This window comes from Triturus cristatus, chromosome 7 (assembly GCF_964204655.1).
Source record: "Triturus cristatus chromosome 7, aTriCri1.1, whole genome shotgun sequence".
Taxonomy (NCBI): Eukaryota; Metazoa; Chordata; class Amphibia; order Caudata; family Salamandridae; genus Triturus; species Triturus cristatus.
The window spans coordinates 1853189159-1853202398 of NC_140590.1; the positions used below are offsets into that span (position 1 = coordinate 1853189159).

Sequence of the window (13240 nt, forward strand, 5' to 3'; positions counted from 1 at the left end):
AATTAGGGGCATTCATGTTACATGATCCATGTAATTGGATATGTCTACACACTACCGAATGATCGGGAGCAGTCGTACACTCCTCACCCTTCAAATAAACTTCTTTGCCGTCTCTCTCACATCGATATGTAAATGGGAGAGACCAGACCTCATGCAAAAACGCAGAACCAAGTTTTTCAAATCTACCTAATGCATAATGTTTCATGCAAGAACTAAACTTATACATAGAAATCGGTAAAGTTACCATTCCATGTACGAGCCAAACTTTATAATCCGACTCCGCAACAGAAAAAGGCAAAGGTTCTAACTTTTCTATACGTAATAGGGAATATGTAGCATCTTTCATGGACATGAATTGTTGTTTTGCTGACAGATTAAATGGGCGGAATAAAGACGAAACATTCATGTAATCCCATGGTACTTTCCCCGCCTTTAACGTCTGCAAAGTCCAAGCAAATTGCATAATCGATCGTAATTGATTTTGACCATGATACAACACAGACACATCGTCCTGGACAATATCTACAACAGATGAAACAATGTTATCCAATGTATATATTCTTGAAGATAAGGTATTAATACTATTATCTATTACTGCCAAAACTTTTTCCATATTGGCTTGGTCAATAGCACGGAGCCTGGAGGCAGCCTCAATTTGTGACCACTTCCAAACCTCGTTGTAAACAGCATACACCCATCTTTTGGATCTTCCTAATGCGGGACCCTTAACAAAATCATTCAAATCAATGTTGTCATGCAAACGTGACAAGTGAAGTTTAACAGAATCTAATGTGGAATGTTGCAACCATGTCTGACATAATTTACCAACCGAGTAGGTAGTGACAGTATGTGATGACAGAAAACGTGGGTCTACTCTATCCTGTATGTACCCAGGATTTACTCCCAAAAATCTACGTTGACAGGTGTCCGAATTTTTCTGCCATATCAACCAACCAGTAGGGTCTAATGCACTAATATTGAAGGTGGAATTGGAAATAAAAGACTGCAACATAGTAAGGGACAGATCTGTGTGATTCTCCCAACCAGGATAAGCTCCCAGATCCGGGATCGAGGGGGAATTTAAGTTTTTAGAGATAGCCAATCCAAAACAGGTTGTCTGGAAAACAGTAGAATTTAAAAACAGCATGTGGTTAGGGATCAGGCAGGCACGATGTAAAGCTTCTGTACCCTGCACCTGCCAAGATTTAGTACCCCAAACTGATTTGAGATCAATAGCCTGTTTCCAAACGTCATACCCACCAATTGCCAAATCATCCATGAAGGATTTAGAAAACAACAATTTAGTGTGGGTCAAACGCACCTTTGAAACAGGGTCATTATTAAGCTTAAAATAAAAAGAAGCATTATTAGTTACACTAAAATCTGAAAAATATGAAAACTTTGCGATCAATGTTTTTGAACTTCCAATCTTTGGGGCCGGGCAATGTTCCCACTGTGTAAAGTTAACCAAACTACGAAATGAGTTTGCCCTATGGAGAAAATGTGTGCCATAATGTTGATAACAAAATTGCTCTGCATAGTTCTCATTATTCAAATACAAATCCTCAGCATCAAAAGCGGCATAGTATTTTAAATCAGAAAACAGTGTCTCTATAGTTTTAACATCCCAATCATCAGATCGAATGTCTTGCTTTACCACATCACCCATAGAGACACGATATACAGACGGCACATTAATCACTTCCGTGGGGCCATGAATTTGAAATTTAACAGCATCCCATGCTATTCCATCACGGACAGGCCAGGCGGTGATATTAACAAAGGTCTGGTCCCTCTTCATGATGTGCGATGATGAATGTGGGGCCAAAGTTCCATTAATTAATCCAATCGTAGAACGTTCATGCAGGTAGTGTCCATTTATCAATCTAAAAAACACCACCACAAAACCAATGGACATGAACAAAAAAATGCAAATGAGCACCAACCAGATGTAAATCCAGGGGGGAACCAAAAATTGTCTCTTGAACCAGGCAAAAAATTTAGAAAATTTGGAAGGGGCAGTGGAAGTCAATGATTCAGTTCCAAAGGAAGAATTAGACTGGACAATGTCAGTTGAATGCAAAAGGGGCAATGGGACATCAGTAGGATATGAATATTCAGCATCATCAGGTAAAGCACTATCCGCAGGTGAAACAGCAGAATCAGAAAGTACTTGCATTTCAATGGCAACCTCAGGTACTACGTCAGATGGTCGCACCACAACAGCACTGCGCATCATTGAAGGGCAAGAAACTGAAGGTGTCAGACTATGAAGTATCGGCCACCCTGTGTAGCTTGACATTGTCAACCGAAATGTACCTGTTGTCTCTGTGACCAGGAAGGGGAGGCAAAACAATTGTGCGGGTACCCTCAACTCCAAGCACCGGCACTGGTGCACGATAAGAGGGTCCAAACTCCTTCTTCTCCACCTTCTCACGGACCAGATCACCAACTCGGGGTAGCCAGCCGACTACCGGAATCTGCAGTCCAGCCTCGGTCGCAGAAGACACGTGCTCTTTTGCTAGAGTATCTCTTGTTTCTTGAAGATTCTGTAAAACAGTACAGTGGTCATCTAAGTCAAAAGGCGCGGCCGCCGCCGCCATGTCGAGACCCTCTAGGTCAGGGACAAACATTCGAACTCCGAAGAGCATCATGTACGGGGTCCTCCCACCCAGAGACCTTCTAGGGAGATTATTAAGTGCACGTTGGACGTCATACAAATGGGATAGCCAGTTTTTGCCAGTACCTAACACCCGGGCCGTCAATGATTGCTTTAGGTCACGGTTCATTCGTTCCACAACACTATTGCCCTCAGGCCGATATGGAGACGAAAATTTGACTTGTACCCCCAAACTTTTCATGGCTTCTTTGTAAGCCTTAGAGGCAAACGCAGGGCCCTGATCAGAGTGAAGGGTGCCACATGCAAAACTCCCTATAAAGACACGCAATGCTTTGATGACAGTCCTGGCGTCAGCACTCCTTTGTGGCCACACCCAAAGAAAACGTGTGCACGAATCTACTGCAACCAAGATATACTTGTACGCAGTGTCTGAGGAAAAAGGACCGCAGTGATCTAAATAAACACACGCAAGTGGTTGATTAGATATATGCAGCTGCGTTTGTGGTGGACGTGCCACCGTTGATGGCTTAATTTGTTGGCAAATTCCACAATTTAGGACATAAGTCCGTGTATGTTTGTACAAACCGTACCACCAATAACGCTGTTGCAATAGTGACACAGTTGCGGACACTCCGGCGTGCGCTGACGCAACACCCTCATGCGCAGCTTGAACCAAAGCAGGTCTGCAGTCCGAATTGGGAATAACCCTATCCCCAACTTCATTAATCCTCACTAACTGGACGTTATCAGGACTTAAGTGATAATGGTATCGAGAAGGGAAACCTCTAGGGAAGTTTGTCCCAGTCTCTGTTGCAGCAATAGCTGCCAAGATGTCATCATCGATCTTAGTTTTGGATCTTGTAACTGCTGCTACTAAGTATGTTGCCACTGCTGTTTTAGCTGCCTCGTCAGCCAAACTGTTACCGACAGCATGGACACCAACTCGTTGGTGACCAAGAGTGTGAATAACACTCACAAGGGGTAGACTGCCTTTTAGTTCAGCCACCCTAGCCCAAAGCGTTTTATGCTTTACTGTGCTACCTTTTGAATCACGAAAACCATTCGTGATCCAAAACATCAGATTGTCGTTGTAAGATTGTACACAATAGTAAGAATCACTCACTATAAGAGTTGTGACTTTATAATCAGCAAACTCCAGTGCAAGCACCAGAGCTCTAAGCTCCGCCAATTGTGCGGTACAATCACCCAAAGTCTGCGTATGCACCGCATCCTGGACGAATTCTCCATTCACGAAAGTACCAACCACAATTGCGCAAGCCGCTGAATAAGCGTGCCTTGATCCAGTTGCGGGTTGCGCAGACCCGTCAGTGTAAATGACACAATGGAAGTCCTCCAACGGGCGCAATGTAAGTGGAGCCGGATGAACTAATTCATACTCCAAACTCTCCTGAGTCTGAAGTCCTGCGTCAAAAATGTATTCGACATCAGGTGAGGCTAAGGAGGTCGCCCATTGTATCCACCGTGGATGCAAAGCTTTAGAATTCGGCACACTTGCTTTAGTGACTGCCTCTAGGGCAGGAAATGGTGTTACCACCATCATGCGTTTCCCCTGTGATAGCGCCCGTTCTTTCAGGATTGCCATCTGAACTGCTGTCAAAACCTTTTCGACAGTGGAGAAACGCATTTCAGCCGAAGTATATAAATGAGACTTGTAAGCAATGGGGACTGTATCGCCTTCATTGTAAGTTAAGTACGTGAACCCCTCAGCACCCGGCACAATTCTAATGACCAGGTTTTTGTGGTTATCACGAGTTTGTAAATATATCGCAGTAAGAAGGTCAGACTGCAAAGAGTGTAATGCAGCTGAATGTTCTGGCAGCCAGCAAGATTTGGTAAAAGTAGGTTGTACCAAGGCATATAGTGTCTTGATACGCTGGGCATATTCAGGAATGTAGGTACGACCGAAATTCAGAAAGCCCAGCAATGATTGAAGTTGTTTCAGTGTCGTAGGGATACGAAGGCGTGCGCATTTCTCAAGGAACTGCGGAGCCAAGCCTCGGCCCTCATTGTTGAGTTCGTACCCCAAGAATAAAACTGTGTACTCGGCAATGTGGGACTTCTTAAAGTTAAACTTGTAACCAAAGTCCGCAAACATACAAATTATGTTGTCCACGCGAGCAAGGTGAGGGAGCAACTCGTCATCTGTTAAGTAGATGTCATCAACGTACGAGTATGCCTCCGGGTCTACCATCTCTAAGAGAGAGACCACACGGGCAGCAAAAACTCCCGGACTATTTTTATAGCCCATTGGAAGCCTTTTGAATACTTTTTGTTTACCACCCGAAGTAAAAGCGGTCCACTCATAACTATGAGGGGATATGTTATGGCAATAAAAACCATTGGACAAGTCAAGTGTGGTTTTGAACCTTTTTCTCACAAGACTATCAACGAGAGCCGAACTATGGGTATTTTGCACCGCACAATTCCGGCAGTGCGAGTTTAAGTGCCGGTAATCCAAAACTAGGCGGTACGATCCGTCAGGCTTCGTTACAGTGAATAAAGGATTATTCATGGATGACACACACGTTTCAATTACACCCTGATATTCCAATTGTTCAAGGATAGCCGCGACGTGAGACCTAGCCTCACGTCGCATAGGGTATTGGGGTTGTGGCTGGGGGTCGGACCGCAATGGAAAATCGTGGAGGGTAGAACTTTTATCCCACCCCACCTGATTACGATACAACGCAGGTGCAAGCACCCGCGCCCACTCCTCGGCTAACTTCTCAGACTCCTCCTTGGGCACCACGTGTCCAAAAGAAGGAAGAATAACTTCTTCCCCCCTTGGAGCGTTTAGAACGAAAGCCGGGGGCCAATCTTTTTCCGCCAAAAGTATATCATAGGTGGTAGTTAGATTATCCCAAAATACCGCGTTAATTTTGCGTTGTATGTCACCCTCAATATTGAGTACTACGTCAAATAATCTCTCAGGGGGGGCTACGCGAGTATCAGCAGTTTCTACTGTTACATAGATTTTAGTTGCTGTCGCCTCCAGAAATGGACGCAGTGCTCCCCGCACTACTGTAACTTCCGCCGCGCTGTCTAGCAGCGTCAAAGCCCACTTCATGTTCAGAAGCTGTGTCCGCACCATCTGAGGCATACTTCGCTGAGATAGCAGCAACTTTCTTTTTCTGAAACGGAGGACGCGGACGTGCAGAATCCTCCTGCTTGCTTTTTACGTCCGCTTGTCTGGGTTGCTCACGTCCTTGAGCACTCCGGCCTCTCCCACGGTCTCCTCCACCAAAGTGTGAAGCCGCTGTTTCCTGTGAAGAACGAGGAGAGTGCTGGTCAGGAACCTGAAACCTTTCAGGTGATTTAATACGAGAACGATCACGCAAATCATAAGTGCGTTCAACATATGCCTGAACCGGAGAAGCTGGACGAGTCTCCTGTTTCTGTTGCTGTTTATCTTGTTTTTTGGCTCGCCCATTTTGTTTTGGAAAGTTAGGTTTATCGTCTTTTGTAGACGAACTCACTTTAGTGTGCTGTACTACATCAGGAATTTTGATGACAGGTTTCACGCCTAGGGCGCTACGTCCAACCATCCTGTAGGCCTTCGCAATAACCTTTGCAAACTCCCTCGGCTTATCTTCATCCGCAATAAGTGCCATCATGTTTCCCACTTGAAACTGCATGGCATCTCCCTTGAGATTTCCCATGATCATGGAACATACTACATCGAAGCTGTCGATAAGCCGCATTCCCAATTCAATAGCTGCTTCCGCACCATGGTCCTCCTGGACTTTCTTGATAACGGAAGGTAGTACCGACATAGACGTAGTACCGAAGCACTTCGAATAGGTCGCGGCAAAGACCTTGCCCCAATTGTCACAATCGACAATGTCAGGGACCAGTTCTTTCGGCAAAGTAATAGTGAGTATCCTGTGTTTATCCACAGGACTAGTGTTAGGAAACACGGCTTCTAGTTGATCGAATTTTTCTGCAAGCCAATAAGGATATTCATCCTTATTCTGGGGGCGCTTGCCAACAACCGCATTTACCATTACAGGACTGATCACAACTGCATGATGGTGATCAGCCCCGTGTCCCGCAACTGCAGGTGCCCCCACCTGTACAGTGCGCGACACATACTGCACTAACGCCCTATGGACCGTAATCAGGGTAGTGTGTAGTATACGTAAGCTATCCACTCCTACCGTCAGGTAGCGTGGATGAGGTGTATGTCCGGCCAGCACCGGCCAAGTAGCTCCTTCAATAGACAAAGGACCCAGTCTCGCCGGGGTGACCGTGTGGGGGAGGGCGCCATTAAACCAAATAGTGTGCTGCCAGGTTGAGATTGGAATTTCCAGAGCCACATATGGCGTATACCGTAGAGGCACCGGTGTTGCAGTGTATTTGTGGAATGTTTTATCGACATCTTCCACAGCCTCAAAGGTAACCCAAGAGTAAAACAACTCATAAGGGTATGTAGCACTTGCACTTACGACAAATACCACTGCCATCCCGTCATCAGGCACCCCATACGTCCTCAAATGAGCACGCAGAGACACCCTACTATGAGCGGGAATTTCTATCGCCATAATGACTTAAAAAAATCACAACGAGATCTTTAGTAGCACCTGGGCTTATATTAGTTTAACCTTTTTTATTATCAAGCTTGAAAGAACCTATAGCCTAAAACCTAGGTAGGTTAAGCCGTCACTCCCGTTATCCGGAAACCAGAGTGAGGGCGTTGTGGACTAACATAAAACACTACTAAGGCATCTCAGATATTAAGACCAAACGTTAGGTGCGCCATGTTGTAGGGATTCTGCGTATGCACAGAACTATGCGCAGGAAATCAGAACCTTAGAGAATTGTGGTGTACCAGAAACTCCCCTCAGAACTAAGAACCCCTTATCCGACTAGCTTAGTGTCAAATTCGTTATCCGAGATTTAGCTCGGCGGTCCCAATGTATAGACAACCCAGAACAAGCGACTTAGTTATTCTCAGGAATGGTGGGAACCCGAAATACCCGTTTGCACATATATATCAGTCCACAACAGAATAACTAAGACACAGTAATGTTTAAAGAATTTATTCATAAACCTCGAGTCCTGTTATAAAGTAATTTGGCTAACATAAGTAGACAAATGGTTAAGATCATTACCATTAACATTGTTACAATACCATAGAATACAAAAGGAGCGATCATATTAATAATGACAGTGGAAAATAACCACCCTCCTTTCTCTAGCAACTAATAAAATATTATTAGACTATTAGAAGGTCTCATAGGCTTGCATAGGGGACCCCATACCGTATAGATCAGCTCAGGTGTGTCACATCACAGGATCAGCTCAGTGTTCTCTGCAACAGCTCTTCTATCGAATGCTCTAACAATATGCTGCGCTGTGATATTAAAGCACAAGACTTTCTGGTATTTGTAGCTACGTGCATGTTGTGACTAAACAGTGGTACGATCACCCTGAACACAATCAGCCGGCACCGTCTAGTGTCCTAGAACAGTTCTTTACTCGATGTACAGACCAAGGGCACTAGCAACTGTTAAGGATGTATAAATAACATTCCCTTGAGACAAGAGCGAGTCTGCATTTCTCAAATTAATAACATGTAACAACAGTGTCGGGTGCAAAGTCAGCAAAAGCAACAAGATGGCTTTCTAACAGCTAACGCGATTAAGCTAACTTAGCACTGTAAATAGGGAGTGGCCTTAATCCACGTGACACCAGCCTGCCACTAGGACACCTTGTTTGAGGACCTCTGGGGTGTTCACACCTCCCCCAGGGTAGGAAGAGCCATCTCTGGCAGGGGAGCTTCAAAGGCCTGGCCACCTTTGTAACACGACCCCCAGCCTCTCCTGCTATCAGGAGCAGGCCCCCTTCCTGTCTCCCTTCCTTATCGGTGGGGAGACAGGTGGGAAAAATTAGAACAGCCCACTGCTGTGCCCACCTCTGCCAACCCCACCCCCTCAGGTGGGGGAGGCGAGGTGAAGCCCACTCTTCAGTGCCTGCCATCAGGATTAGGGATTGTGTCCACTCCCCCACTTGTGGTGAGCACACCAAGGGTGTAGTCACCCTAAGGTCAGGGCTCCCATTGGCTACTGACCTCGAGCCCCCTAAATACAGTATTTAAGGGACAGCCCTGAACCAAGGAGACAGATTCCCACAACCTTCGAAGAAGAAGGTCGAAAGAAGGCGCCCATCAGAGGAGACTGCAGAGAACTGACTTTGCCCCAGCCCTACCGGCCCGTCTGCAGTTTCCAGAAATCCTGCACCAAAAGACTCCTTGCCCTGCAGCTAGTGACCTCCAGAACCCATGGAAAGACTGACCGCCTTCAACAAAGACCTGATCTCCTGTGAACAGGAGCTCTGTTCAAAAGAAACCGCCAAGGAAGACTCTGAGCCTGCTGATGACAAAGAAACCCGATGCCTGGAACCACCACTGCACCCGATGCCGATGGCCCGAGTCCGAGTGGCCCACCGGTCCCAGCGAGGTCCCCCAGCATTCTAGAGTCAGAGTCCACCGTGGGTTGAACCACCAGGGCCTCCAGCAGCCGCTGCACTTCTGAGAGAAGTAGGGATGAAAGGGTGTATGGAGAAAAGAAAGGATGATGCCCGAGTGGTGCTGGCGTCAACACTTGGGCTTGTGGCTTTGGTCGAGGTGCCGTAAATGGCATCAGGATTAGTGCCATGCCAGAAGTCAGGACGGACTCCGAACAGGTTTGAGTGGCACCATCTGCATCAGTGATGAATCCGCTGGTGGTAAACTGACTGGAGGACCTGAACGCACTCCAGAGAAATCCAGTGACATACTAAATATTTAATACTTGTCCTCCTCAAATGAAGGGAGCTGTTTCAACATTATCTATGGACAGTGGAAGTCAGGGCGTATCAAGTTGAGAGCCAGGCCTGAGGACGGAGACTGAATTTGCAGATTGGAGGTACCCGCTGAATCGCACAACTCCTCACGGTAGAAGCGGTGGGATGAAAGGGATCCATGCTTCAACTTCTTTTGTTTCTTTGACTTACCTGAAGATCTTGACTTCGAACCACCACACTATATATCAGGTGATAGGAATTCCACACCCCAGAGGAAGCTTGTCAGAGAAGCGTTCCCAACAGTTCCATTATTGTTTATTGTAGAGGCCCACTAAGGCTGTAAAACTAACAACCGTTAAAGCACCAGCTGTAGTAGGGAAGAATTGCCTTCTCACTCCATGTAGGAAGCTGGCTCTGGATATGGTGTGCCACTAGGTCATTATACCGTTTACAGTCAAGAGATTCCCTAAAAATATGTGCAGATCTCAATGCAAAACTAAGTTGCTTTATTAGTGATAGTGTGGGCGAGCATTCCCCGTTCCTCCCTCCACAGCGGCATTTCTCCTGAAGGTTGTCATGCCTTTACGCATCGAGCAGTCTATCACCCTGTCAGCTTTCTTAATTCCAACTCATCCATTCAAAGAGGAAGAAAAATGTCATCACCTTGACCCAAAGAGAACCCTTTCCTTTTACATCAACCAGACCTGTGAACATCTGGTGGATAATCATCTCTTTGTAGGGTTTGCTGGGGCTAAAAAGGGGAAGCTGTTCAGAAAAGAACCGTCTCCAGATATAATTTCTTGGGTACTAAGATCGGTTATAGACTAGCCAAGAAACAATCTCCAGAAGGCCTTCATTCTTCTTCCACCTGAGCAAAGACTGCTATCACCACATTGGCAGGTGGTGTGCCAATCTTTGACATTTACCAGGCTGCTATGTGGGCACCTGGCCACACATTCATGAAGAACTACTCCCTGGATAGCCAGGTCAGGCAGGAGGGCCATTTAGCCTGTTATGTCCTTCAAGATTTGTGTTGAGCCATTTGACGGACCCACCAACTGCTGCAGTACTGCTTTGGTATCTACTCACAAGGTGACGAATTCGCGGTTAGAAGTATGCAAGTTACTTACCTTTGGTAACGCTCTCTCTGGTAGATATTCTATCCAACACAGATTTGTCATTGACCCACCCACCTTCCTGTTCTGTGCAATTAACTCATCTAGTCAGAACTGAAAGGATTTAAATCTAGAGATGTGCAATCGCGCATAATTTGGTTATTGAAGTCTCAGCGCCTGACAGCGTGGACAGATACCGGAAAGATACTGACCTCCGCTTGCGGAGGTGGCAGGTATGTAGGGGGCTTCAATGTCACATCCAGGGTGGGGCAGACCCGGCTCGATGCTGTACAGTGCCACCTACCGATGCATAAGAATATTATTCAATCAAGTCTGGTGCCTGGGGGTATTCATAAGATGAGGGATTTGCTGAAGTAGCTTTTTCTTTTCGGTTACTGAGCTGCATGCTGCATGTATGCCCATAAATATGGTTTACATTCATGAGATAATCCGCAATCAATAGCCAAGCACAGCTCCTGCTTGAGAGGAGTCAGGTTATCTCAGTTTGATACCTTATCATTTTTGTTCATTGATGGTGGGGGTCATTGTCTTGGATCACAAAGGAGAATAGAGAACATGGAGGTAGATCAACAAAGCCATCTGCCGTTGGAGGGAGTGATGATTGTTTTGTTTAGAGGGAGAGGCACACATGCTCATTTTGCTCAACCGTTCTTTGCTGAAATGAAGTTGTACATGATGATTGGGGCACACTGCTGCAGGGTATAGTCCTTACCCTTAAAAGGATTCTGGTCTATTCCTTCCTTCTTTAGTGCTCTGAGTTCCTGAAGTGAAAAGAAGAACGCTGCAAATGCTGCCAGGGCCTCTTATATTCATCCAGTCATGGGGGACAGTCTGCTCAGTCTGACCCAGTCAAGGCCGGAGGTCCTCTCAAATGCTTGGATGGGATTGAATCACATTTTCTTTTTGTTTGGTGTTCAATCCATGGGAAGCATTTGGAATTGAAGTGTTATCAACCTTTTGTCGATTCCAAGTAGAGAGTTCCTGCTCTCTGTAGAAAGCTGAGGATGTAGAGGCTGACTGGTTCCTCAAGAGTTTGTATGATGGGTGCTTCACAGGCCATGCTGATGAGTTGTTTCCCATGAGTTCTTCTCTGGCCATGTCCTAAGAAGACCAGCTGTACCTCATTCATGTCAGTCACTTGGAACTTGCCAGCTTTCCTTCTGAACCTAGGCTCCAGCTTTGCATGCCTCCCACTTTCTTCTTACTGGGCACTCTCTTGCTGTTCCAGAAACAGTTTTTACTTTCATGGTCTGTTTCCTGTTGCCTTCTGGCATGTGCCTCCTGGTTTGAGTTTTGACCTGCAGTTGCTTACTATATCGATATTCTGATCACCGTACTTCTTCATTTATCAGGTTCTTCAGTAAATTCTAGTGCTTACCCTGAAGACACAAGAATAGAAAGTATAATCTAATGAGCGTGGGTCTAATGATGTCTGACTCGAAGGTCAAGGACTTACAGCTTTATCTGGAATGTTTTTTACCTAAAAATGTACAAAATGGTGTTGCCATGTTCTACTTGGTAATCCCAGAGATAGCCGTGCCTGTGTCTAAAATTGTATTCAAATGTTATCTTTCTGCAGGCATTGGTAAACACTCTATGAAAAAGTATCTGGTTTTGGTTAAAACATTGCTGAAATGGTCCTCAATACGCCATTTGAATATGAGCATTTTACCCGGTTTGTCACTGCATCTGCCTTCTTTTATCTCGCTAGGGAATAGTCTATCTAAGGGGAATCTCCGGCCTCTCTTCTGTCTGTTCTTTGCATGTCTTGTTCCTCCTCCTGCTTCCATCTTTCCCCCTCGCATTGGTGGTTTGTGAAGAATCAATGTCTGCCTCCAGTCTGTTGTTTCAAATATACTGTTGCTCTTTTGATCTGGGCATCGATTAGAACTAGTGATCAAACACCCATTCATCTTCACCTCTTGTCAGTATTTCTCTGCCTCTCCATACACACATTCCCTCCCAGTGTCAGCAGGTAGTTTCGAGTGAGAACTATTTGTAAAGCAATATTGCTCTCAACAGCTGTCTAACATTCATTACTACTGTTGTTTCTCTGTTCATTGTCACCTCCTCTGTCAACAATTCTAAACAACTAAGTCTGTTGCTCCCAGCCTCCCTCCTGGACGCAGATCTTCTTACTGTCCACCCTGGCCCCTGCAGTGTAACCCTGTCCTCCGATTTTCACTCCAGTAGCTCTCAAACTGCCTAAAGCGATATTTCTAGTACCCTCCTTATGCTCAGCTCCATGACTCCTTCACCTCAGGGGAATCCGTATATGATTTTCCACTCTTAGATCTATACAGAGGCGGTAGCATTCATAAAAAAGGCCAAGTCAACTAATCAGTAATACTCTCAGCTTGGGTTTTTAGTGTTGAACACTAAATAATGCTGACTTAGGACCTGATTTAGATCTTGGCGGACAGGTTAATCCACCACAGCGGTGACGGATATCGCGTCCACCGAAATATATTTCCTGTACGATATAATGGTATTTATATTTTGGCGGACGGGATATCCATCACCGTTGTAAATCAGGCTCTTAGTCTTCATTTTTTTGACGTGAATACTTCCAAAGAAGGTTTAATGGACATAGCGTACACTAGTCTGCCTCCTCTGGTACATCTGGCGGCCCAGCAGCCTTCCCTGTCTGTGTACACTAAAGGTCCGTCCTGGAATGCTG

At 45.6% G+C, this 13240-nt stretch overlaps 1 protein-coding gene across 2 annotated transcripts in view; it reads left to right on the forward strand.

The window, feature by feature from the left end:
• Nucleotides 1-13240, forward strand: part of LOC146813451 (uncharacterized) — a 245015-nt gene that overhangs the window by 134365 nt on the left and 97410 nt on the right. The window lies entirely within an intron of this gene.